This window comes from Lissotriton helveticus, chromosome 5_1 (assembly GCF_964261635.1).
Source record: "Lissotriton helveticus chromosome 5_1, aLisHel1.1, whole genome shotgun sequence".
Taxonomy (NCBI): domain Eukaryota; kingdom Metazoa; phylum Chordata; class Amphibia; order Caudata; family Salamandridae; genus Lissotriton; species Lissotriton helveticus.
The window spans coordinates 101,957,448-101,984,641 of NC_136065.1; the positions used below are offsets into that span (position 1 = coordinate 101,957,448).

Sequence of the window (27,194 nt, forward strand, 5' to 3'; positions counted from 1 at the left end):
GACGACCCGGAGCCTGTAATTTAATTCCCATTCTGGACGCCCCGGATGCCTGCAGCATTGAGCGATGGGAGCAAGCAGTATTGTGAACGTCCTTGGCGTGGTGTAGCAGGGCGGCTAGAAGCAGGAAAAGTTCACAGTCTGCATCATTGAAGGAGTGCAAGTCCTGCGTGGCTCGTGCAGCTAAACGGTGCATGCTCGGTGCACGTGGCTCTGCTGCCTGCGGGCGAGTCAATGACGCACGTGCTGCGTGCGCACGTTCCATTAATGCATCATGATCTTGGAAAGGCCAGGAGCTGAGGAGGCGGCGTCGGCCGCTGGATCGCCAGTAAAGGTGTGCATCGTCACTGATTCGCACTTTGTGAACTACAAGCGGCATGTTTTGAAAAGTGTGTGCACTTTGTTGGTGATTCGCACACCATGGGGCTGAGAGACATATGCTAAAGTGCGCGTCACAGTGATTCGCACACCTTATGACTGCATAATTACAGTGCCCTATTTAGATTCCAGCATACGGCTAGTGTGCATCCACGGTGACTCGCACACCTTAGTATATGTTATATGGTAACTGGATTACATAGAATAACTGGATTTTTTGTCTCATTGGGGAATATTAACCCTTTTATTCCTCAGCTCTGCTATAGCATTAGGTAGTAGTCAGTGTGTGGTTGGGAATCACTTTGCAGGTTACATAGCAGGAGTATTGTAGTGCATTTAGTTGTAAGCGGGCAGTTCTTGCTCCTAATAAATACCTATCATACCAATACCTGCATGTGTCATCATCTGTAACAATGATGCTCCAACATGTTGCCATGACAATCAGAAGCCTCATGTGAAACTGACCCCTGCATATCTCTTCCTTATACAATTTTTTATACAAGCCCAGAAAATACTTGCCATGTGAATCACACACCAAACGTCATGTAAGATATGATAAAGTCTCTGCAGAATTCAAAAATGTGTATTTCTTTGACATGCGGAGCTTTTACATTAATCGGTCACATTATTGCGCTGCATTGAGAAGTACCATTACCTTAGAAACCATTCCAGCCCCTGCCCTGGTGACAGTGCTATTATTGGTGAACTAAGAAGCAAGACAGTTGTCAAATGAACCCTGTATGTAATCCAGATTCAGGGCAGCTTCAGGACCGTGCGACTGGTGCAGCCGCACCTGTGCTGACTGGGGAGAGGTGGTGTGTTCAGAAATAACTTTTTATTTTAAATGCACCTGCTGTTTCCTTGTGTCCGGCAGGTTTTATGCAACAATAAGAATGCCAAGATAAGGCAGGTGATTAATGTTTCTGCTGGAGAGATGGAAGTTTTGTCTTGTCAGTTTTGACTCCTCATAAAGTAGCGTAGAGGGTTAATGTGCCTGCTGCAAAGAATCTGTTCATGCAGATCACAGAACGGTAATCCTCATTGGTTTGTGTAACATTTCCTATAGAATGATTTACATACACACATAAGATTCATTGCCTCTGTATAACATGTGTGTGATGTAAAGTGCTCGGACACCCTAGGGTTGGCATGAGTAGCGCTATAAAATAAGAGAAATGCGCGTGAGACCGGGGCTGTGTAAAGAGGAGTGACTGTGTTGGAAGGTGGCAGTAAGGCAGTCTTTAGAGAAGGCACCAAAAACAGCTATCGCTATATCACAAGAGCGCAAAGTGCTTGATGCTGCACGTCCTCCTCATTACAAGTGAGAAGTCATTGCATTCTTTGTAAAAAGAAGGTAGAAACGCAGCATCACATTCAAAGTGTTTGAAAGTGATCCTAGCGCGGCTTTTGTTATATTCCCTGTGAGGCCCATGTAGAAAAGCGGCTTCTTGCCTCCACTGTCCTGCCTTTTCCATAATAACATTTCCAGTGGTGACCTTTTGCACAGTTACGTTTGCGGCAAATGTTGGTTAGTTTCTCTGAAACAAATCCTATTTATTATGCTTGAGGCTTCTTATAACCCTATCTTGATCCTCTGTACATGACGTACAAGAATTACCATCCAGTGTACACGTCATCACTATCTTCATCCACGAGCGGCAGGGCTATGTGCCCCGGGGATGAAGACAGCGATGTTTATGGAAGCAACAGAATCGCCACAACCAGAATAATCTTTGAGCACAGACTGTGTCACCTTTTCAGAGCTGCCAAGCATCTCCATGTCAAGGGCTCCACCATCAGGCGCCTCTGACTGTTTAGGCAACAATGAGGCTTATTCTGAGACTTTGTTAAACTTCAATCCCAGCATGCAAAGTCCACAGCTGATAGGTGCACCCGTGTCATGTGACACCTTCAGACAACGTCATATCTGCATTTTACCCACCAGGACTTTGCCTAGTAGGATTTTTTGACAATCGCAAAACCGAAAAAAGTATACTACATGTCCCACAATGCACTTTGCTTTCCTAAGGAGAACACTGATTACCACAGAGCTGTATTCCTAGCAGTGATGATCAGCCTGAGCACGCCAAGGATTCAGGTAAGACATGAGGACAAAGGAAGCCCTGGCACTCTGGAGCTCTAGACTCCGTATGATTGCATCACCACTGTGTTTTGAGTTCAAAACGTTTTTATTGAAGTTTTAGGCAACAAAAGAAATAAACAAGTACAATACAGAAAGAATAATTCGTACATGCGTAAATGATTAATTGATAAGTATGAAATGCAATAATACAAAAATGAAGAGGAAGGGAAAGGGGAGAAAAAGGGATGGGAGGATGGGGGAATGAAGATATCATAGAATCATAAAAACATAACATATAGAGTTACGAGTTGGTTGAATATAACAAAGATGGCAAATAAAGAAAAATTAACCATCAAGAGACATAAAAGCATATTAATCACGTCATTGTAGAACATACGAATCAATAGGCGACCAAAAAGATTGAAATGACTGTGAATTGTGAGTAACGCCTTTAAGAAACAGCTGAGCTCCTCTTCTTGTAAAGGTAATCCAAGACCACCAAGCATGAACTGAAAGAGAAGAAGCGTCTTTCCAACAAAAAGTAATGAATTTTAAAGCAGCTGTAATTAAAAAATTAAATAACTTTGTCTCTGAATCATTAAGAGGATGGGAGAGGGCAACCGATTTGCATATTAACACAGCATAAGAAATATCATGCAAAGGTAAAATTTTCAAAATGACATTCCAAACATCCAACCAAAATTTCATAATAATTGTACATTCAAATAACATATGACGAAGTGATCCAGAAGTTGACTTGCAGTGCCAACAAACATCAGATGGTATCAATTTTGCATGACTTAATCGAGATGGGGTCCATAAAGCGTTAAATAAAATATAAGCATTAGTCTGATAAAGAGACACTGGAAGCCAACCAGAGATACTGTTGAGCCATATTGAGGACCATAAGTCATCTGATAGGGAAATGGAAAGTTCAGTGTTCCAAAAAGATGATATTGCACCAACATTGGAGCCCTGGAAAGTAGAATTTTTTTTATAAAAAACAGAGACAGCTTTGGAGGATGATGTAACAGCCTTAAGATAAATCAAAAGGTCATTAGTGGTGGAAGAGGGAATACCATTGGGAAAGGAATCTAAAATAGAGTTACATAAAGATTGGTATTTTGAAAAATCAGAAACTGGGATACCAAACTGTAACTGTAGTTGCTCAAAAGGAATAAAGGCATTGTTATAAAAGACATCTTTAAGATATAAAATTCCCTTTGAAATCCATGAGGACCAAAAATTAATGTTTCTGTTTAGTTTAAGTAGAGCACTGTGCCATAAAGACAAGTGGACTGTAGAGAGTAAGGGTAATTCAAAATTAGAGTCCAAGTCATTAAGTATTAATCTAGAAGATTTAATTATAGATGACCGATGAACAACCTTAGAAACAGAGGACATTGACATCAAAGAAAGCAATGTAAAGGGGCGTACAAGTGAGGTTTCAATATCTAACCAAATTGGAGGCTTGACCACATGTGAATTGGAAAACCACAAGGAACTTTGTTTTCAGATAAAAGCTTTATGGTAAAGGTAAAAGTCTGGAAGGGCAAATTCTACCTGGGACTTGGCGAGTTATAATTTTCTGTAAGCAATACGAGGAACTTTGTTGGACCAAAGGAATTTAGATAGCAGTTTATCAACATCTTTATAGAATTTGAGAGGAAATTGAGTGGGAATCATAGCCAAAGAGTGAAAGATTTTTGGTGCAATATTCATTTTTACAGCCTCCATTCTCCCCCACCAGGTGAGATGAAGGGGAGACCATTTGGACGTTTTGTCTTTGACGTAATCAAGTATAAAATCCATATTTAGTTTTAATGTAGCAGGCAATGAAGAGGCAAATAGAATACCCAAGTACTTAAGCTTAATGTTTTGCCAAAGAATATCTGCGTTTGGTAGCATATCCGGTGTACAAAAAGCATTTAAAGGAAAAAATTCAGTTTTACTTACATTTAACTTGTAACCTGAAACTACAGAATAATTTGTAATAATGTCTAAGAGGGAGGGAACAGAGGAGAGAGGATTGCTAATAAACAATAACACATCATCTGCATATGCTAAAGTTTTAACCGGTATGCGAAGGAGGCACTACAGGTCCAGAGCAGGCTCTGCCCAGAAATGCTGGTCAAGCCCTTGCCACCTCCCAACCTTGAGGTCAGACTGAGCAAAAACTAGCGTGGTCTTGAGAAGGGAATCCCCCTCTCACACATAGATACACTTTAGGGCGTGTAGACACATAGTCTAATCCACACTCCCACTAGTTTACTTACACTCACCCCTTTTACTTAGGTCCTGAAGAAAGCCAGCTTAGTCATAAGGCACTGGCTGAAACATGTTGACCCATTGGATGTGAGAGGTCGTAACTCGCCTCTTACATCCCCCTGCCTTATTTTAACCGCTGACGGAGGCCCAGGTATTAAAGTCTAATTTCACCCTCGGGTACTGGGACCCCCGCCTAGCCGTTTTAACATCACTTTCTTAACTGTCTTCACTGCACACTCAGCAATATACCAGCTCCGCTGTAATCAGGCGTCGAAGCACACCCGGGGCACGCTAGGTGCCACTGGGTGGGCCCGATGATGAAGCATGCCACCAACTAGGTTGGTGGGTGAGGGCTTTCTGAACACACTCACCAGGTGTTCCAACTCCGTGACGAAACATACCAGAGTCTTTTCCTTCTTGTTTTTGTAATCTAAAATAAATATGAGCTAGTCTCTTTTTGATTAAATCACATATTACCCCGGGGACAAGGACTAGCTTTCTGGTCCTACCTCTCTCTCTTGATTACGCAAAGTTTTAACCGTGACATAATTTATCGCAACACCTTGAATAGTATCACAGCATCGAACATAATTAAGAAAAGGCTCAATTCCTAATAAAAATAGCAGTGGGGAAAGGGGACAACCCTGCCTAGTACCTCTAAAGAGTGGAAATTGAGTAGAAATTTGACCATTAATAAACAAACGAGCAGTAGGGGCAAAATATAAAGCAGAAATCATATGAATAAAATGGATACCAAAATTAAAAGACAAAGTTTTAAATAAAAATTGCCAATGAATTTTGTCAAATGCTTTTTCCGCATCTAAAGCCATCACTCCCGCAGGAGAAGTAAGGTGAGAGCTCTGTTCAATAACGTGTAAAAGCGTTCTGGTATTATTTGCAGAGTATCTATTTTTCATGAAACCAGATTGATTTGGATGAATGATGGAATGAAGGATAGGAGCCAATCTACTGGCAAGGATTTTAGCATAAAGGTTACAATCCTGGTTTATTAGGGAAATGGGACGATAATTAGAAACCAGGGTAGGGTCCTTATCAAGTTTTGGCAAAACAATGATTAAAGCATCCGTAAAGGAGCCTGAAATAGTACCAGAGGAACCAAAATGGGAAAAAAGGGCACTTAAATAAGGTAAAAGGTGAGAATCAAATTCTTTATAAAATTCAGCTGGGATACCATCCGGGCCTGGGGATTTATTCTTAGGAAGGGATTTAATAGCAAGTAAGATCTCATCACAAGTAATTGGGGAATCTAAAGTTAATCTATCGGAGGGAGAGATTTGAGGCAAATTACATTTATTTAAAAAGGAATCAATTAAAGAATCATCACAGGTATCAGGTTTACTATATAAGGTAGAGTAAAAAGTAAAAAATTCTTGGACAATATCATTATGGGAAATAGCAACTTGGCCATTAGCACCACGTATCGAGGTTATTTGGGTCTTATCCTTCTTGATTCGTAAATAATTTGCAAGGAGTTTCCCAGACCTGTTGGCATTAAAGCGAAACTTAGCATTGGATTTTGCAAGTTGAATCCCTGCTCTAGTACTAAGTAGAGCATTAAATTCATAACGAAGCTTTTGTAGTGTAAATTTGTGTTTAGGGTCATTAGAAGAAATAACTAAACGTTCATATTTGGCAATTTGTTTGTCCAAAAGTTTAACTTTAGAGTTAAATTGGTTGTTTGCATGGGCCATAATAGAAATTGTGGTACCTCTAATCTAAGCCTTAAACGCATCCCATCTATTGACAAGTGAAGTTGAACCTTCAGGGTTAAATAAAAAATAGTCCTGAACAGCTTGTAATAGTTTAGGTTTATGCGTGTCATTAAGTACAACATTCGTGTTCATACGCCACCTATTTTGTTTGGTAAAAGTAGAGGAGACATTTAAAACAAAGGAAATTAAGGCATGGTCCGAGATATCAATATTACCTACAACAGGATTGTCAGCTGATTGGAGTAAAGAAGGCGAAAGCAAAAAATAATCAATCCTTGAATGAGAATTATGGGAATTAGAGAAAAAGGAAAACCATTTATCAGTAGGAAAGTGTATTCTCCAAATATCAGCCAACTTGGTGGATCGAAGGAAAGATTTAAAGGCATAAAAAACTTTAGGAGGGCGGAATTTTGCAAAGGAAAGCCTATCTAATAACGGATCAATAATCACATTGAAATTCCCCCCAACAATCAAAGGAGCTTGTCCCAACTTCAAAACTTCAGTAGTTATAGCAGACCAGAACGAAGGGTCATCAGCCGTAGGGCCATAAATATTAAGCAAATAGAAGGTTGAGTCATACATTTTTACCTTAACTACAATATATCTACCTTTTGTGTCATTAAACTTATTAAGAATCTGACAGTGTAACCTTTTTGTAAAGAAAATCGCAACCCCATTTTTCTTCCCCAACGCAGGCGAGGAAACAATATTATCAACCCATTTTTTCCTCATATATTGTAAAATCTTATCAATATGCGTTTCTTGAAGAAAACAAATGTCAGCTTTGCATGCATCCAGGTAGTCCAAGATTTTCGTGTGTTTTACTGGATTCCGCAGGCCCTTGACATTAAGTGAAACAAGTTTAATAGAGTGAGTATTAGCCATTAGGAGTTAAAAAGAAGAGGACAGGAAAAGATTCAAAGGAAGAGGAACTGAAAAACAGCCATAGAGAAAAAGTAACTCTACGTAGAGAGTAATAAAAGGAAGGACACAAAAGGGAGAAACACAAAGGAAGGGAAAAAAACCAAACAAGAAACAGAAACATAAATAAGAAGATAGAGACGCACACACGTTCCTCAAGCATGGCCATATAAACCGTTGGAGCCCGTGAAGAGAGAGAAGTATAGATGTCAGGAGAAATCAGAGTAGACGTCTTCAAGTAACTGGATCATGAGTGTCCATTGACGGTGAAGCTTGTTGTGCCAGAAAGAGTCTCAAATCTTCAGGACGATGAAAAGATTTAGAAAAGGTGTCTTTCCAGATTCTCATCGTAGATGGATCAAATAGACCATACTTAAAACCAAGGCTTCGCAATTGTGGACGAAAAGAGGAAAATTCCTTGCGAATAGCAACCGTTTCCTTAGCAAAATCTTGATGGATAAAGATTTTACAGCCATCTACTAAGAGGGAGGGAATGTCTCTTGCTGCTTTCCTGATAAGGACCAAATGATGGTGTCGCAGAACCTTAAAAATCATTTGCCTGGGCTTAGTGTGGCAAGGATTCCTGTGTGAGGGAATTCTGTGAGCCTTATCTATTTCAAATTTTTCAGGAAATTTGATATTTAGGAGACCAGGAAGCAAGGACTCTAGATATAATGGGCAATCAGATTCCTCAACCTCTTCAGGAAGATTGAAAATACGAAGATTGTATTGTCTATTACGGTTTTCCAATTCCAGCAGTTGAGTATGCATTGGTACTATTTGACTCACCAAAGGAGTAACAGCGTCCAATTTATTTTTATTGTCCTGAATTTTGATAGTATTATCAGACACTTTCATGGAGATAGAAGCCATATCTTTGCGCACATTTTTTCACTTCAGTGGCAATAGTGTCTGTATTCAGACGCAGCGCTTGAATTTCCTCGAAAATCAAAGCAAGGGAAGGTTCAGAAGATTCAACAACCTTAGACTTAGTTGGAGGAGGCGATATCTGCTGTTTCCTTTTATTAGTAGGCACATTTTTATTTTCCATCTTGAGGTGAAAAGAACCTTTTGCGTCAGAAAACTGCAAAAAAGTAAAAATCACCCCAAATTTTAATAAATATGTGGGAAAAAGGATGTAAATTCCCCAAAAGTACTGCAAAAGGACTGGTGCAGCAGCTAAACAGGGTCGTGGGTGTGGCCAGGCCAAAGCCAGGCCCTTTCTTTGTGTTCACTCCGCCCCCCAAGCAGAGCAAGCCGGCAGAAGCTGGAGCAGAGGCAGGGGAGAGGACCGAGGAGCGAGCAGAAGCACTTTCCCTCGAAGAAATCGCCCAGAAATAGAGCAGCAGGTAGGGGACAGTGAAAGAAAACAAGCGCCGCTATAAATTGGCGGGTCCTGACTGAAAATTCGTCGTTTTCCGGCTAATTGGGCCGGGAGACTTACGGAGCTCCGGCGGTGGCGGCCATCTTGGTCGACGCGCTCGCGCGACTCTCATCACCACTGTGTTTTGTCCGCATCCGCATCCCCAGTGATGCTCATAAATCCTCTTGACTTTGCTGTTCATATCACTCAGCGACTAACTAGTAGTACTGTGTGCCATATAAATGTAATTACTTATTTACTTGTTAAAAGATCTTAAGTTGTCACCAGGGAGGTTATTGAATGAATACAAGTATTAAGTCCAAAGTTCACGCAGAGGCATCTTAGCCCAAATGAAGTCACAGAAAGTGGAGAATAGTAGAAAGGTGAAAGGACTTATTAAGCAAGCATTAGCACTGGCAATGCGTCACTGATGCCTGTAGACCCAATAATTCACCATACATGCACTCTGTTGCTATTCTTTGCACTCAAGCATCCATCCATCAATCCACTAACTCATCCTTCCATTCACCCTATTACACAACCACAAAAAAGACACACAATCTCAAGAACATACACAAGATAAATTAAAAGAATACAAGAAGAAAAAAGAAAACACTGCCTTCTGTATACGGTGGGCGTATGTTTGTAATAGAAAAACTGAACGTAGCAGCGGGTGTCCATCTTGCAAAGGTATTGTAAATAGTATTTCCTTGTTTTAAAGTTTATGCGTGGCTGTCACATTTAGAACCGATACATTGGCCACATTAGATTGTTAAAATAATGATCTAGTGTAGTCTGTATCATTCCGTAATGAACTGGTTTAGAGAAGGTGGCCGCGTGGAATGCGGCTCTCTGCGGATATAATAAGCGGCAAACGAGCAACTTGTTGGCACTGTCCGGAGAGCTGTAATGTCCTCTTAAGAAACAATGAAATGAAAAGAGTGGAAGCAAAGAAGTGAAGGTTAAACCATAAAAGGAGAAAATTCTAAACTAAAGGACTGAAACCAGCCCTGATACTGACGGGCACTCATTACAAGGCGGATGTGTACGCATGATTAAAAAATACCATCAGTCACAGGGCAAAAGAGCCAATGACTGAAACCTTCCAATCCATTACCCCACCATGCCCCATGCAGTACACTGTCATGGATGGAAGCAGAGTCTAAATGGCAGACAGCCCAGCGGCAGAACAGAGCTGATCTAATGTATCTATATGGATATATATTTATATAAATGTATGTATTATTTAATGGCTTTTTATTGTAAGATCCTGTCAGACATCTAAGAAGAGATTATAGCAAGAATTATTACAGTGCAAATCTTAACCAGCGGGAAAATCATCCCTGTAAAGTTAATCTGACATATTGATTGTCAAAATACCTGTATGTAGCTTTAATACAGAAAAATAGCAATCCACTCTTAAATGCCTTTTGAATTTAATGTATGCTTTATACAATCAGTATGTCAGGCCTATTGCGTTTATCTTAACTTTTTATAATACACAGATAATACCTGTGGTGGCCAATTTTTTTTTTACCTGTGAACCAATCAGGCCAATCGCTGTTATCAATGAATTATCACCGTAACCAACTGAGGCCTCCTTCAGAGCAGAAGCTTTCCCACCAGGCAACCATCGGACGTACAGTCATAAAATGACATCCTAAGCTCCAAAGAGAGCCTGATCAGGATTATTCTTAAAGTGCATGTCTTCTATCGCCACCGTTTGTCCATGTAGATCACTTACACAAGCCCTAGCCTACTACAGTAACCTCTGAATTACATATAACAAGTACTTGCCTACAGGCTTGAGTGCAATGTAATAACAATCCATCCTTAAAAGCCTATTGTCTTTAACTGATGCTTTCTATAATAAGTAGGTCAGTCCTACTGGCTTTCTCATAACGCTATCTCAGAAAATGGGAAACCCAATAGACCCTGGATGCTTGCGCAATCAAGTAAGCAGGTAAAGTGTGTCTACAAGGGATTTGTTCAAATGTATATTTTTGACGATTAGAAAATTACATTCAGGTAAGCTCTACGAAAGTCGCTTCCAATTGGAGTAATCCAAAAACAATTCTGTTAATAAATCAATGAATCAATCATTTGTGTAAGGATATAAAAGTTAGAGAACAGATAAGCGAAACATGGGTGTGTATGATTTTTGTTTATATTGATTACAAATCATTGGTTATCAAGGGTACAAAAATGAAAATCAACACAATGTAGCCAGAAGAAAAAATTACACAGGATTGGATAGTCTTCATGGTTACAATTGTAAACACCTTTTTGCAAAATATTTGTAGGCATCCTGAAAAGTACACAAAGCCAAAATTGCCTGTGGTACAATCATTCAGAAAATAGATGTAATAGTAGACCGAAATGTCAAGCCAAAGCTCAAAATCCATGTAGGTTAATGACAGCCCTCCTCCAGTCTGTGATGCTGCCAGAGAAAAATACCATAAATTATCTAGTTATCTAAGACACTTAAATAGCATTACAGCGTCATGTGTGTACCCCTGAAAGTTCAAGTCTAGGCAGATGGTAAACAAACAAAATGATCACTCCTCCTCGATCTCCCCAAACGGGCCCACAGTCCCCCCCACCCCAAACTCAAGAAGCTCCACTGGCTCCCCATTCAGAAGGGATGCTAATTCAAGATGCTGATCCACACCCACAATGCCCTTCACATCCAAGGACCGATGTACATCAGCCACTACATGAACTTCCACCACCCTCCAGACACCTGTGCTCCCCATCCCTCTCCCTCTCACACACCTCCTGCATCCGCCAAAGCAACAGTGGAGGACGCTCCTTCTCCTAACTCAGTGCCGTAAACAGCCTTCACCCTGATGGCCAAACCACACGCTGCAGTTACAATGCAGCTGTTACAATTAATATATCTTTACCACATGAATGCATCTTTACCACACACCACGCATATCGTTAAAATGACATGCCTTAGGGAAAGCGGTGTTGGACTGTAAAGTCCAACGCTTTCCCTACTGTTGCGCAGACTGGAGTTGTAATAGTAAATTATACCGCTCCAAAGTCCAGAATTTTACCTAAATATGCTGCTGTAATGAAATGCATGGTAAAGGAATGTGTGGCAAAGACGCATTTGTTGTAAAGGCTGTGGAGTAATGGCATGGGTGCTAAAAGCATGCCTTGTTCTGCCGTACAACCCCTCACTGCTAAGTCCTGGAACAACGTACTCTTTCACCTCGGAAAAAGAAGAAATTATTTTATTTAATTTGTTAAAATCATAAATGGATGGAACATACCACCATGTGGTACACAACAACATATAGAGTAAAACAAGCCTCCCACGTGCTGGGCAGCATTGCACAAATATACATGAGTAAAAACAGGAAAAGCACTTTTTAAATGTACAAGATGAGTAAAAACAGGAAAAGCACTTTAAAAAGACGAGACATGCCCACGTGTGCAGGACAGCATTACGCAGATGTACATGCTAAGTAAAAACCAGAAAAATAGTTTTAAAAAGGGGAAGGATGGCCCTCACATTAGAAGATTGGGGCCAACCAATGACTGTTATAACAAGGATGCAGAACACGTTTGAACTTGTTCTTGATTAAGTGTGTCTGTCCCCCCCGTCTCAAATAAAGTGCTTGAAGTGACTTAGAATAAAAGGGAGAGGAGGCTGCAAGGAGCATCAAGAAACATCTGGGTCCGGCTGCAAAATGTCCACATGTTCCTGTTTTGCTGCAGCCTTTTTTTCGAGCTCTTGAGCTGCAAATGTCAGGAATTTAATCGTTTTGTAGGAAAGTTGGATCGAAGACCCCATGAGGCATTTCATCACAGTCCTGACTTGTGTTTCCCTTAAAATTGGCCTCAGGGGGATCTTCCTTAAATTGTGTAAGGCCTGGCAGATACATAATGGGTGTAATAGCGACTCTTCTCCCTTGTCACAGAATTGACAATCCAGAGATGGCCAAGTACGTAACCATTTTGGGGTGAGGTCTTTGATCGGAACCACCTCATTCTCAGTAAACTTAGTTTCCTCTTATAGTGATCTCTGAAGCATTCTTGTAAATAGGATTGTTGTTTCAGTTGTTTGTACGTTGGCATCACAATCCAGGCATGACTTTTGCCAGCCACTAATGCTTTATCTGTTTGCAACAATGTTTGTTTAATGGCTTTGTTAGTAATTTGTTTAAAAGCGAGGTATGACATTGGTGAAGGCAAAGTTTCCTCCAGATTTAGCAATAGAAGCGCTTGCCTAAGAGTCCTACATATGGAATTGGTCTGCCTAACCTGTTTTTCGACCTCCTCCAAACAGTGATGGGCTAGCGTGTTGTCTTCAGCTGCCCTCATTCGCCAGTAATATTTGACCAAGGCACCTTGTCTGGCCTGTATCTGGTTTGTTAATCCGTATTCCAGGTGTATTTGCACTTGGGAAATATGACGCGGAATTAAGAACAGTTTTTTTAACTATCTTGATTGGGTGAGATTTAGCATTTTAGAATCCTTGGTGTTCGTTTCCGAGCCATATGTAATAGAGGGCAGACATTTTGCTGCTACCACCTTTAGTAGGTGACTGGTTGAGCTTCCACTTCGTTTTTTTTCTGTATGGTTTTGAAGGCGATTGTAGTTATTTTGATTTAGCTTTACCGAGGTCTTAATGATGTTTGTAGTTTAATGGCGATCTAGTAGAACACCCAAGTATTTATATTCATCCACCTGTTTTAGAGTACAGGAATTTATCCTCCAAACAAATTTTGATTGTTTTTTACGAGTGCTGGAGAAGCATAGGACTTTGGATTTTTTGAAGTTTATTGTTAAATGAGCATTTGAGATATACAGCGCGAGTTGTGAAATCAGCCGTTGTAAGCCAAGTGGAGTTTGAGAAAGAAGCACGATATGGTCCGCATATTGCGCTCGCTATAGATGTTTATCCCAATTTCAGTGGGTCACCGTGGATTATATGTAGGTTGCTCTCTAGGTCGGCAGTATAGATTTGAATAGGCTTGGAGCCAACACACATCCTTGCTGTTACCCATTTATTATTGGAAATTTCTTTGTTAGGCGCTGACCGTTCCTTTTTTTAATTTGAACTCAGGTATGCGAATAAAAGTTAATGATTGCTCCCAATAGGTTAGGGGGGCACCCCAAGCTTTAATTTTGGCACATAGTTTGGCTCTTGGCACCTTATCAAAAGCTGCTTTAAGATCTAGAAAGCATGTATAGAGGATGTTAGAGTTGTCAAAAGCCAGAAGAGTTAGTGGTGATGAATTTGTTAGGGTGCCCATGTTGGCCCGGAATCCTGTTTGTGTCATTGAAATCAGTTTTTTTCTCTTGACCCAGGTCTCCAGGTCTACCAGTAGGTTGGATGCATAGATCTTGGCCTCAACGTCTATTAGGGCTATTAACCTATAATTGTTTGGGTATGAGCTTGTCCCTGATTTGTGAATTGGTTAAAGGATGCTACCCCTCCAGGAATCAGGGATATTCCCGGTCCTTAAGCTGTTGCAAAACAAGGGAGATCAGAAGCTGGACCAAAACGTGGGATTTGCCTGAACAAAGCATTCTGTAGGCCGTTTGGTCCGGGAGCCCCGTCTGATCTCAAGTGGTTTATTGTGGTCAAAACCTGCTTTGGAGTTATCTAGTCTTTCATCTATTTGCTTCAGAATAGCTAGCTCGCTTCTTTCTTTATAGGTTTCTCTGTTTGTAAGTTGTGGTTTAATTTGGGATGGCTTTTTTGGATCCACGGCTGAGGCTTCCACTGAGGCAGACTGAGGGTGGGAGGTGATCCGTTTTGCTTGCTAGGACTCTCGGCTTCTGGTATTGTTCTCCAACTGAAAGTCGGTTTAAGCTCTGTTGAGATGTCAGTTATACTATCTGTGTGCAGGTCCAGTGTGGTGTTGTATGTGGCCACTCCAGGTTTTATCTGCCATATCGGAGTTAAACTGCAGATGTTTGCCTTTTAGATTTATTTTTGCCCAAAACTGTTTAGAATTTCTCAGCTTACTAGCATGGAGTATGATGGTCTAAAGGTTTTCCTTATATATTTTCTTGGCTACCATGATTTCACGTTTTAGCTCCTTTTAAAAAATTTCTTTTGTTACGAGAGTCTGTTGTGACAGTTGGTGGTCCTTTGTTCGAAACTGACCTTAGGTGAGTGTTAAGCCACGTTTTTATTGCCCATATTTTTGGCATATACCACATACCTCCTCCCTTTCTTGTTGTTTTGTGGCCTCTGTACTTGATTTGGTATCTTTTGTTGATGTTGTCTACGAAGGACTCCCTTGCCTTTTCTGTGTCTTGAACTTCTACTGGCGGTGATAGCAATGAGCGGCATGTCTCCATTAAATTGGCGATGTTTTTTTCGTTCCAGTTTAATCATTGTAAGTTGAAGAGTTGCGTTTTCAATGTTAGAGAATTCGCCTGCTCCGACTCTTTTGGGGTGATAGATAATGTGAAGATCTGGGGGTAATGATCGCTTTCAACCCGTTCCAGGATGTGGAAATCTGTTATGTGGGGAAACAGATCGAGGTCTGCTAACATAAAGTCTATTGTTGAGCATGTATTCCTGGTGACCCTCGTAAAAGCTGCTGGTCTGTCCAAGGGGCTCCTGCCGCTTAACGCGTGCAGAAATAGGTCTTCTAATGTTGCTCTGCATTTCTTCCCCGTGGTATCTTGTCTGCTTTGATTGGCTGTATAAAGCTTGCTAAGTTTCCCTCCTGTCCTTGGATTAGGTTCATACTGAAGTCACCTGTTATTATCATGTTGTCACTTGGGTAGGTGCTTTTCAGCATTGTAATTGCTGATATTAGTTGCTTAATTCTTTGCCCCTTATGTTTTCCAGCTGGATGCATATATAGATTCAGAATTAATAGGCCCATGGAAAGTGAACTATTGACTTCAATGCATTGCATACATGTGGAGTCTAAGTCTATATCAATATCTCTCTAAAGGAAGTCAGTGGATATTAAGGTCGATAGCCCTCCTTTTGCCCTACCTTGCTGTGCCTCCTTTTGAGATTGAATAAAATGTTCTTCATAACCCACGAGTGTCGAGTTTTTTGTCTGCCAGGTTTCCTGAAAAAGAAGTATGTTGTGTTGTGTAATGAACTCTATGAATTCATCTTCTTCTAGCTTTGAGCTTAGCCTGTTGACATTCCAAGAGCAGATCTTACAACCCTGCACTTTTCCCGATGTTTGTCTTGGATTAATTCCTTCTACACCCCTCTGTTTTGATGCCAACGGCGCTTGTAGGTGCCCCTCAAATGTGACTTCTTCATGTTGGGCAATTGTGATTGTTATTTACCTGCACCTCACGAGTTACACCTTGCTCTTCATGCCATCCAGGTCCACAATCGGTTACCGCCACTGGAATCTTCCCCAGACTCATGTGTGATTTCAGTAGCGTTTCTTTACTCCCTTCATGTGCCTTGAATTGCGCCATGACTGACTGGCTGCGAATTGCAGGGAAATCCAACTCTGCATGGGCAGACATATGCCAATGCAATACAGGCCCTCACAGAGGAGCCTAACGAGCGTTCTCCTTTGTCTCGACCCTGTCCCCGACTAAAAATTTAATTATCTTTAATTATTCTAATGGAATTTTCAATGTTAATAGTATCTGTTTTTATTGATTTGTAGTAAGAGAAGCTGCACTTTCACCTCTGGACAGAAATTCCGCATCTAGGTGATACATTTTTTATTGCACAATTAATTAAAATCATTGCAATTCATACAAAAAAGCTTAAAAGCTATTTCCATTCTATATTAAAAAAGGAGTTCATATTAAAAGAGTTCATGACTGGCATGGCAGAATTCATGGCGGTCGTCTACTGATAAAATAGATTTAATCTCAGATTTGTATTTTACAAAACGAGAGGCCATCTGAGCTGAGTCACCCTTCATACACTCCTCTAGGGCCTCTTGACATGTCTCCACATTGAGGATCCGCCAAATTGGACGCAACCAAAAGGTTTGCAAGGGAAGTCAGGTCTTGCAAATGCACAAGACGTGAATACATTTTCTTACCCGTTGTCGCAAAACAGCATTGAGAGGGCATATCTACCTTATACCTCTGGCCATACTTGTACGCCATCAGGGGGGATTAGGCCAAAACGTAATCTCATTAGGTTTTGTTTCACTGATGGTTTCATAGGGGTTGACAGTGTGGTAGAGTTTCATGATCATGGAGTTTTTACGCCCAGCTACCATGAGAGAGATTTTTCACGGCATGTGCATCATGTTCTGCTGACAAGATCTTCGCTCGTTTGGTCAGTACTTTTGCGATCACCCCTGTGGACAGCGAACTAGCCCATATATCATGAGCTTCTAGTGCGTCCAAGCAGTATGTTAAAAATGGACCCCAGGAGGTCTAGGGTTGTTTAGCAGGGACCAAATACAACTCTGTAGTGTAAGATCACAGACCTTTTTAGTTTTTGAGCAGTAGGCAATACATCTTGCTTTCATAATCCAGTGTTGGGATGACAAGGTAAACTCCATACGGATTTGGGCTTGAGAGGTCGTAGATAGAACACTGCGAAAACAGGCTGATTGCGCTCTGTTTATCCAGGTGAACATTTTATCTTTGAAGGTTATGGCGCCAAAGGCTAAGGTCTGTAAAAGTTTGGCACCTATAACTGATTAACAGCGAGAAATATGGAGAATGGAGGGCTTTTGTGGTTCTTAAGAAGGCCCCCTCCAGGCAGCGAGCCACTCCTTGCATTACAGCAATGTGGGGCGCCGGTCTTCCTCTGTGATCTATCCAGACTCCCAGTGACTTATATGCGGCAACTACCTCTATTGATTTCCTTTCAATATACCAGGAGCGCTTTCTTGCTCATTGTCTCAAGACTATCATCACCTTGGTTTTGGTGGCGTTAATCTCTAAAACGTTTGTTTTGCAGTACAATTCCAAGGAATTGAAGTCTTTGGAGGCCCGCCTGGGTTTGATCGAGGAGAATCGTATTGTCTGCATTGATTGCATTTTAATATATGCGATACTAGACAGAAATGCTAGAGGGAGAGCTAGCCACTTGGGCAGGTCTGCTAGGTACAAACTAAAGAGTAGAGGGGCCAGTATGCATCCCTGCTTTAAGCCTCTGTTGGTCATGATTTTATTGGTTGTTGACCATCCAGAGGAGACTCTTATTTTTACCCAGGTGTCAGTGTACAGGTCGATGAGAGCATTCAGTAGGGATTGCGAGATGCCCCATTTAATTATTTTTTTGCCAGAGTCTGGGACGAACAACGCAATGAAAAGCTTTTTGGAGATCGATGAACCAAGGATTTTCCTTTTGTAGCGAGCGTGCCCTCAATCATGAGGGCTAGACAGATCAAATTGTCTTCAGTGTGGCAGCCCTTTTGGAAGCCAGTTTGAGTAAAGGGTATTAATTTATGGTCTTCCACCCAGGTAGTCAGTTCTTGAAGTAGAGCACTTGCATAGGCCTGCCCTTCAACATCGAGGAGGGCAATCATACGGTAGTTATCAGGACTGGCCCTGGGCCTTTTATATGGATGGCACAAGGAGAGAGCCTCGCTAGGAGTCAGGATTAGACCCACCCATGCTCCTTGCCTCAAATAGGGTGGCCAAGAGTGTGGCCCACTTGTGAGTAGATTCTTTGTACACCTTTGTTGGTATGCCATTTGGGCCCGGCGCCCCTCTGGGTTGCATTTTTTTCGTATAATGAGTGCGACTTGTGTTGGTGTGATCTTGATGGTGGGCTCTGGTCCGATGTAAGAGTTAATATGACTTGAGCTGTGATGGCTAGGTCAGTTGTTTCTATTGGGCTCTACGTAGAGTGCTACAATGTGGGCCTCCCATTCGGCAGGAGAGATGTTTGTTACGGTAGGTGGTTGACAGGTCTGGCACCCTTGTATACACGAGCCTCCATGTCCTGATTATGGAATGAACGGAGTCAATGTCACCCGTGGGGGCCTTGATCTATCACAATATCATGCTTCCAAAGAATGGTTGTCTGCAGTCGTCTGTCTGGGTCACATGGCTGTCTCTACTCTTCTGCTGAGGTCTCATAGCTGGCTGCACTCATCTGCAGAGGTCTCATGCAGGGCCGGACTGGGCACCACAACTGGCCCCAGCAAAGTGCTCGGCCGCCCCTCCCCACCCTCCCGGGGGGGTTGGAGGTGCCGCCGAGCTCTGTTTTAAAAATGGCCACCAGGTGCCCAAAACCAGCCCCCACCTGTGCGGGGCACCGGGGGATTGCCCGGTGCCCGCTATGGCCAGTCCGGCCCTGGTCTCATGGCTGTCTGCACTCCTCTGTGTGGGGTCTCATGGTTGTCTGCACTCAGCTATGGGGGTCTCATGGCTGTCTGCACTCATCTGTGGGGGTCTCATGGCTGCCTGTCTGCACTCATCTGTGGGGGTCTCATGGCTGCCTGTGCACTCATCTGTGTGGGTCTCATGGCTGCACTCATCTGTGGGGGTCTCATGCCTCTCTGCACTCATCTGTGGGAACTCATGGCTGTCTGCAGACACCTATGAGACCCCCACAGATGACTGCAATCATCTGTGGGGGTCTCATGGTTGTCTGCATTCGTCTGTGGGCGTTTCATGGTTGTCTGCACTGATCTGTTGGGGCTTCATCGCGGTCTGCGCTCATCTGTGGGAGTCTCATGGTTGTCTGCACTCATCTGTGGGGGTCTCCTTGCTGTCTGCACTCTTCTATGGGGGTCTCATTGTCATTGCTGTCTTCACTCTTCTGTGGGGGTCTCACTGCTGTCTACATTCATCAGTGGGGTTCTCATTGCTGTCTACAGTCATCTGTGCGGGTTTCAGGTTTGTCTGCACTCATCTGTGGGGGTCTCATGGTTGTCTGCACTTCTCTGTAGGGGTCCCTTAGCTGGCTGCACTCATCTGTGGGGCTGCCAGGGCTATCTGCATTCACTCATCTGTGGGTGTCTCATGGCTGTCTGCACTCATATGTGGAGGTCTCATGGTTGTTTGCTCTCATCTTTGGGAGTCTCATGGTTGTCTGTACTAATCTGTGGGGGTCTCATGGATGTCTGCACTCATTTGTGAGGCTGCCACAGCTGTCTGCATTCACTCATCTGTGGGGGGGGTCCCTTGGCTGTCTGCACTCATGTGTGGGGGTCTCATTGCTCTCTGCATTCTTCTGTGGGGGTCTCATGGTTGTCGTCTACTGTTCAGGGCTCTGACGGTGGTGTTCAGCCCCATATGCGATTCTCTAGCCCTCGTGCCAGAAAGCAGCAAACAAGACACACAGTCTTCAGGCACATATTGTAATTTCATGGTAAACAACAACGTTTAATTTGCCATTAACGCTATGTTTTCTCAAAGCACTAGGTGGTCAGGTGGGGTCGCAAGGCAGCATTTGTTGTTCCTCTTTTACTCCTGTGGCACTCTAATGTATACACGTGTTCCTTCTCTCCAATTGGCCTTTCTTTTTAAAAGCAAGCCTATGGGACGCCTGTACTGCCGGCGGCTGCAGGGTCATGGGCAGGGGGGGCTCGCCGCATTTTAAATTTGGAAATACTTTTTAATTGTTGGAAATAAAAATATAATACCTGTTAGCAGATGCATACCCGCATTTTAAAAATCGCCACTTCATCCCGCTGTTTTGCGGGAGGTAGGGAACTGTTTTTCTCCTAGTGCCATTGTAGGAAGCGCCATGTTAGTTAGCGCTCTAGTGCTCGGACGACTGCATCTGCCGGCCTATTTTAGGAGAGGCAATGCAAGCGCGCGCAATGGGCGTGCCGATGGTGCGCCAGGGGCAAGCACAACTGCGCCCGTCCGCGCCCCGTCCGCACCCTGTCTGCACCTACCGCCAGCCATGCTGTTCGTGTCAGCCTCGGCCGGCTTACCTACTCCAAGGATGAACTGGTTAGTATTGGTGAGAGGACTGTGGAGGGGGGGAATTCGAGTAGTTCAGTCACGGGGATGTGATGCACTACAGTGTGGATTGTTAAACTGCAGGTCCCTGATTGAAGGAGGTGTCCAATATGTTAGACTTGGATCTGGATGTATTGGTTCTTACGGAAACGTGGTCTAACAATGACTCCCTGGTAGAGCTAGGCCTTGCCTGTCCAGTTGGTTATAAGCTGTTTAATAAGCCTAGGTCCTCTGGAAGAGGAGGGGGCGTTGGGGTCCTGTTTAAAGAAAGATTGAATTTTGCTCCATTTCAGGTCGAAGAGGTTGCAGGGATCGAGCTACTAGGCTTCTCATTACAAGAAGGGGAAGGCTTCTAACTGGAATGGTCTGTTATAGACCGCCGGGCCAAGATACACAGTATCTAGAACTGGCCGATACCATTACTACCCTGACTCTAACACATTCCAGAATGCTGCTCCCAGGAGGTTTTAACCTGTGGGATAACGAGACCCTAGAAAATCATTTGAGAGATCTTAGGCAAACCTGTGAAAATCTCGGCTTAAGTCAGTTAGTACCCCATCCCACTCACCTAGGAGGGCATGTGCTAGATTTAATATTCGCAAATCAGGTGGACACGGAGGTGATCAGTGTACTGCCTCAAAGCTGAACTGATCATTCACTCATTCAGTTTAGAATGGCTCTGCCTGAAGCAGCATACGACAATAGCTGCCAGTGATTTATCGTATGGGTAGAGCTTGGACGAGATTAGTTAAAAAAAAAAAAAATAGGCATGGCCCCATATTCTTGAATGAACATTTCTTTACTCCTGACGACTCGGTGGATAAGAATTATCAATCTTATTGTAAACATTTCATTAATACGTTGAATATATGTGCCCCCATTAAACAGATGGAGAATAAAAGGAAGCCATCTGCCCCATTGTACAATGAGGAGTTGAAACTTTTGTGCATTGCATGTAGACAGGCTGAGAGGAGGTGGCGAAGGTGCTACTTAGAAGGAGACAAGAAAGTGCTAAAAGTCCTCTATATAAAGACGCCATCGCCAAGACCAAAGCACTTTTCTTTGCTAAAACCATTCTTCATGCAACTAACAGCACAAAAGCTATTTTTAACATCATAAGGGATCTCTCTGGCCCTGCCTGCATGGGTAATAAAGTTGCCTCACAGCAACTATGCGATGAGTTCGCTGCCCACTTTGAAGAAAAGAGAGCTAAAATTGTTAAAGATTTTGATCCGGGCACGGTCAGTGGTCAGGAGGAACTACCCCAGATAATGACTGAGGAACCCCGGACAGAAGCAACTCTGGAGCACTTTCCACCTCTCACTAAGGAGCTGTTTTACACTTGTGCTCAAAGTGATTCATCTGGATCTCCTTTAGATCCCATTCCTCATAAGATCTGGAAGGAATGTGGGCAAGAACTACTTCCTTGGATGCACCAAATCTGCTGTCAATCACTAGATGATGGGGTGGTACCAGAGGCCTGGAAGCAAGCAGTGGTAACCTCCCCCCCCCCCTTTACTCAAGAAACCCTCTTTAGACTCTACTAACCCAGCAAACTTTAGGCCTAAATCCCTTCTGACATACCCTGTAAAAATACTGGAAAAAGTGGTCAGCAAGTCACTATCAGGTTTCCATGAAGAGAATGATCTATTGGACAGGGACCAGTTTGGTAGACCCTATGGGGTGCTACGTTGCAGTGCAGGGTACCAGGGGAAGGACTGCCATCTATCTTAAGTGTATATGCCCCGCCCGGCTGCAAGCACATACAATTGCTAAAATCACAGATGTTATGTTATGTTATGTTATAAAGTCTTGTAAAGCGCTCAGCTGCCCCAGCGAAGGGGCGTCCCGGCGCTAAATCCTGTAGAAAGAAACAAACAACTGGGTTCAATAAGATAGGTGTACAGAAAGTGTTATTTCAAAGGAAATAAATATGTTTTGATGGCTTTCCTAAATTTTAACAGGCCTTCCATTCCCCGGATGTGGGCTGGTAGGGCATTCCATAATTTTGCTGCTAGAAAACGGAAGGAGCGTCCACCAGCTCTGCTTCGAATGAAACGGGGTACTTTGACCAGGTTCTGACCAGCCGAACATAGAGCCCGCATAGGAACATACATGTTTAGCAGAGTACCCAACATTTTGGGGGTAGCCAGTTTTAAGATTTTAAACAAAATGCATAAGGTCTTAAACTGTATCCGCTGAGCAACCGGAAGCCAATGAGGTTTCCGGATGGTAGCAGAGGTAGGGCTAAATCGAGGCAGGCCTTCTAATGCCCTGGCAGCCGCATTTTGAATGCGTTGCAATCGGGCAATTTCGGCCTGGTTAGGGCCTAACAGCAATGAACATGTGTAGTCCAGTTTGGACAACACCGTAGACTGGACAATCAGCTGCCTAATGGCAGGGTCAAAGAATTTCAAGACCGGTTTCAAGCTGCGTAGTATGCCGAAACATGTAGCGGCGACCTTTTTCGTTTGAGTGCTGAAGCTTAGGGCTGAGTCTAGCCAGACTCCCAGATTTTTTACTTCCGTCTTAGGTGTAGGAGATTTCCCCAAGGTAGATGGCCACCAATGATCCCCCATAGGTGGGTGTTCCTTCCGACCAATAACACCTCTGTTTTAGCAGTGTTTAATTGTAGACAGTTAGCTGTCATCCACTCTGCCACAGCGGCCAGACCAGCTTTGAACTTAACATGGTTCATGTTGGTACCTTCCGTGAGGGCAACCACCAGCGGCGTATCGTCAGCATATGAGACGATGTTAAGATCCCACATTTTGGCGACCGCAGCTAGTGGCTGAACATAGAGGTTGAACAAGGTGGGGCTCAATGCCGAGCCATGAGGAACACCCTGTTCAACAGCATGTGCCATAGAAAGGAAGGGGGGGTGGAAACACGGAATGATCTATCGGTCAAAAAAGATCTAAACCAGGCAAGAGCCATATCCGTGATCCCTGCCTCTTCAAGCCGGTGGAGCAGGATCTGATGGGAAACCGTGTCAAAGGCGACACTAAGTTCCAATAATCAGTGCCGCCGTATGACCGTGATCAAGAGTGGAACGAAGGTGCTCCGTCATAGCCAGGAGCGCCGTCTCTGTGCTATGACCGGCGCGGAACACGTGCTGAGTTTCATCCAGAATGTTATTGGCATTCAATACTTTAGTAAGGATTGAGTTAACATGAGACTCAGCAATCTTCGCAGCCCAGGGTAGCAGGGAAATAGGCCTGAAATTTTCAGGTTTCAGAGGGTCTAAAGAGGGTTTTTTGAGTATAGGGGAGACCCATGCCTGCTTCCATTTAACTGGGACAGTAGCAGCTGAAAAAGAGGCATTAATAAGATTGTAAAGCGGGACCAGACAACATAGAGAAGAGTCTCTGAATTGGGCAGGCTTGAGGGGATCTGCCGGAGAGCCAGATTTAATATATCTAGTTAATTTGTCAAACTCCTCTTCAGAGATTTAAGTATGACTGACAGTTGGGAGGCAAGACTAGGTCTCTTGACAGGGATGAAGCGAGGCTCATTCGCGGGAGCGAACGCTTGATAAATGCCCTGGATTTTCTCCACAAAGAAGGAGGCCAACTCTTCACATTGGGCAGCAGACGTAGGGATATTTTGTGCAGATTTTTTTGTGCTATGTTCTTTAAGAATCTTAAAGATGACTTTAGCAGGATTAGAACTCATTTTTATTTCGGAGGCATAATACCCCGCCCGAGTCCTACAAATAGCTTTATGATACACTTTAAGTTTATTTAAATAGCAGGCCTTTTTCTCAGAGGAATAGTCTTTCCTCCACTCACGTTCGTATCTTTTACAGGTCTTCTTCAGGCCCGCCAAGGTATCATTGTACCAAGGGTTGGCGTCCTGAGTGCGTCCTTTTGCCCAAGTAGCTGGTATGAGTGTGTCAAGAGCCCAGGTAAGCCATGAGCAAAAGGAATCATATCCTGTCTCCACGTCAGTAAAAGGGCCCAAAGGGTGGGATACCAAGAGTGCGTGAAAATCCTCTAATCGGAGCTTACGCCAAGGTCTTTTGCGCGTGGCTCTTTGGATTTTACAAGAGGTAGAGGTAGGGAAACAAAAAAACATGTCCACTAAGAAGTGGTCCGACCAAGCTATCGGTGTGGGGATAATAGTGCTGGACATCTCTATATTCGTGAAGATCGGATCCAACACATGACCTCCTATATGAGTGGGACTTTTTACTATTTGAAGAAGCTGAAAGGTGGCTAAATCAGCAGTCAAGGTGCGAATAGTCAGATCGTGCTCCAACTCAAAGTGGAGATTAAGATCACCTAGGATGCTGAAGTTAGCTGACCCCACAGCGAACGCTTCTACAATCTCCAAAAGAGTGGTGTTAAATCCGCACAAAGGTCCAGGGGGCCTGTATATTAATAGCCCCGCAAAGGTGAAATGAGTATTGATGGTGATGCTAAAGTGTGCGCATTCCCCCCCTTTCATACTAACTTTCTCAAAGAGGCAGGAATAGGTAGATCTCGTGATCACGGTGATACCGCCTCCTCTGGTAGCTCTATTTACTAGAGAAATCGAATACTCAGGGGGTAGTACTAAGTTTGAAATGGTAGTTAAGTCATCCCTCATCCACGTTTCTGTTAAGAAGAAGATATCAGCGGACTCATCAACTATAAGATCGAATATTTCCGCATGATGTTTAGGTAACAACCGCACATTCAGCTGTAACACCTTTAACTGCTGATGCAGAGGAGAGTTAAGGAAGGCTCCTATAGTAATAGGAGTGGGGAGAGTAAGTTGGCCGCACAAACAAGTTAGTGGACCACTCGTAGGGTCAAGAGGGGGCAAACACCCTTGAAACTTAGGAGGGCGCAGATCAGGCAAGTCCTCTCTAGAATAGAACCCCTTATCCGGCAGGTTTTGACCAGCATTTCCGGCGGGAGGCGCCGGACTGGCGCGGACGGGTGCAGACGGGCTTGCATTTGGCGCGCCTTCGGCACGCCCGCTGCGCGGACGGAGTCTGGTGGACATTTATGGGGTGAGAGGAGGATGGGAGGATGCTAACAACTGGTCCGCAACCCTCGCAATCCCCCCAAGATGGCGGCTTACCCCTCTCTAATCCCGCGTCCGCGCCTAATCGGCTACGCGAGGATCAGGGGTCGGGATGCAGCAGCGATAAGGTGGGTCAGCACCTAGAACGTGGTGCAAGTTTAAAATGCGCTATGACAGTCCGCAATTTAAAAAACACAACAAGTTACACAGTTTAAAAAACAATCTGTTTCTGAACCTATTATCTCCCAGCTTCTGCCTCAGGAGAGTTTCGAGCACTGGATATGCGCGCGAGCGCTGCAAGGCGGTTTAAATCCCCGGGAGACGGGAGGATGCTAACAACTGGTCGGCAACCCTCGCATACCCCCCAAGATGGCGGCTTACCCCTCTCTAATCCCGCGTCAGCACCTAATTGGCTGCGCGAGGATCAGGGGTCGGGATGCAGCAGAGATAGGTGGGTCACCACCTAGAACGTGGTGCAAGTTTAAAATGCGCTATGACAGTCCGCAATTTAAAAAACACAACAAGTTACACAGTTTAAAAAACAATCTGTTTCTGAACCTATTATCTCCTGGCTTCCGCCTCAGGAGAGTTTCGAGCACTGGATATAGACATTGTGGGGGGAGATTTAAATGATTGGATGACCCCAACTTTGGATCTTTCCAGTATCCAACAACAGATGCCCCATCCGTACTGCCTAGCATAGTTTGTCTCTAGCTTGGGCGTGCAGGATTTGTGGCGTCAGCAACACCCTACCAGTAGGGCAAATTCTTATATTTCAGTGCACATAAAGTGTACTCCAGATTGGATTATGTCTATGTATCCAAGTGTTACATAGGGGAAGTAGCCCAGGCTGAATATCTGGCATGGGGCCTCTCCGATCATTCGCCTTACTTTAGCTGTATGTGGAGGCTGCAAGAGGGGACAGCTACAGGATGGAAGAAAACAAACATACCACAAAATCTTAGATTGTGTTATGGGAGGGCTTCAAAGCAGTGCTTTGGGATACGGCCCAAAAATATTGTAGCTCAAAAAGGACTCCAGGAAAGGGCCAAACTAGAGGCCCTGGAAGATAAGATTATGCAGCTTGAGCCCGATTTGGCCACAGATCCCTTAAGGATGAGGCAGAGACCTGGTGCAAGAAAAGTCCATACAACAAATGATGGCATCCTCACACCATTTATAAGAAACAGGTGTTAAGTCTGGGAGGCTGCACGCTTGCCTTGGATGCTGAGAAAGATATGGCTACGTGAGGTGCGCAATCAGTCAGGGTAACTTCGCACCGGACTATCAACAATTATATGCTGCCATACCGCTTCACGACCCCTAGGCTATTGCCTATTATCAGACCCCAACTTCCATGCCAGCTCTGAACAAGGAAGATCATGGGTCCCTTGAGGCAGACCACATTGGACAAGGCACAGGATGCTATAGCTAGATTACGGTCGGGAAAAACGTGGGGTGCAAATCACATCATTGAGGAGTTCTATAAACGAAATACGAAACTGCTAGGGTCTCATCTCCTGAACCTGTTCAAGGAGGGGAAGAAAAAAGGGAAACTACCATTGGACCTTTGGATAGCAATGATAGCGGT

The 27,194-nt window shown here is 43.6% G+C and overlaps 1 protein-coding gene across 1 annotated transcript in view; it reads left to right on the forward strand.

The window, feature by feature from the left end:
* Positions 1-27,194, forward strand: part of LOC144754225 (E3 ubiquitin-protein ligase TRIM39-like) — a 574,742-nt gene that overhangs the window by 328,080 nt on the left and 219,468 nt on the right. The window lies entirely within an intron of this gene.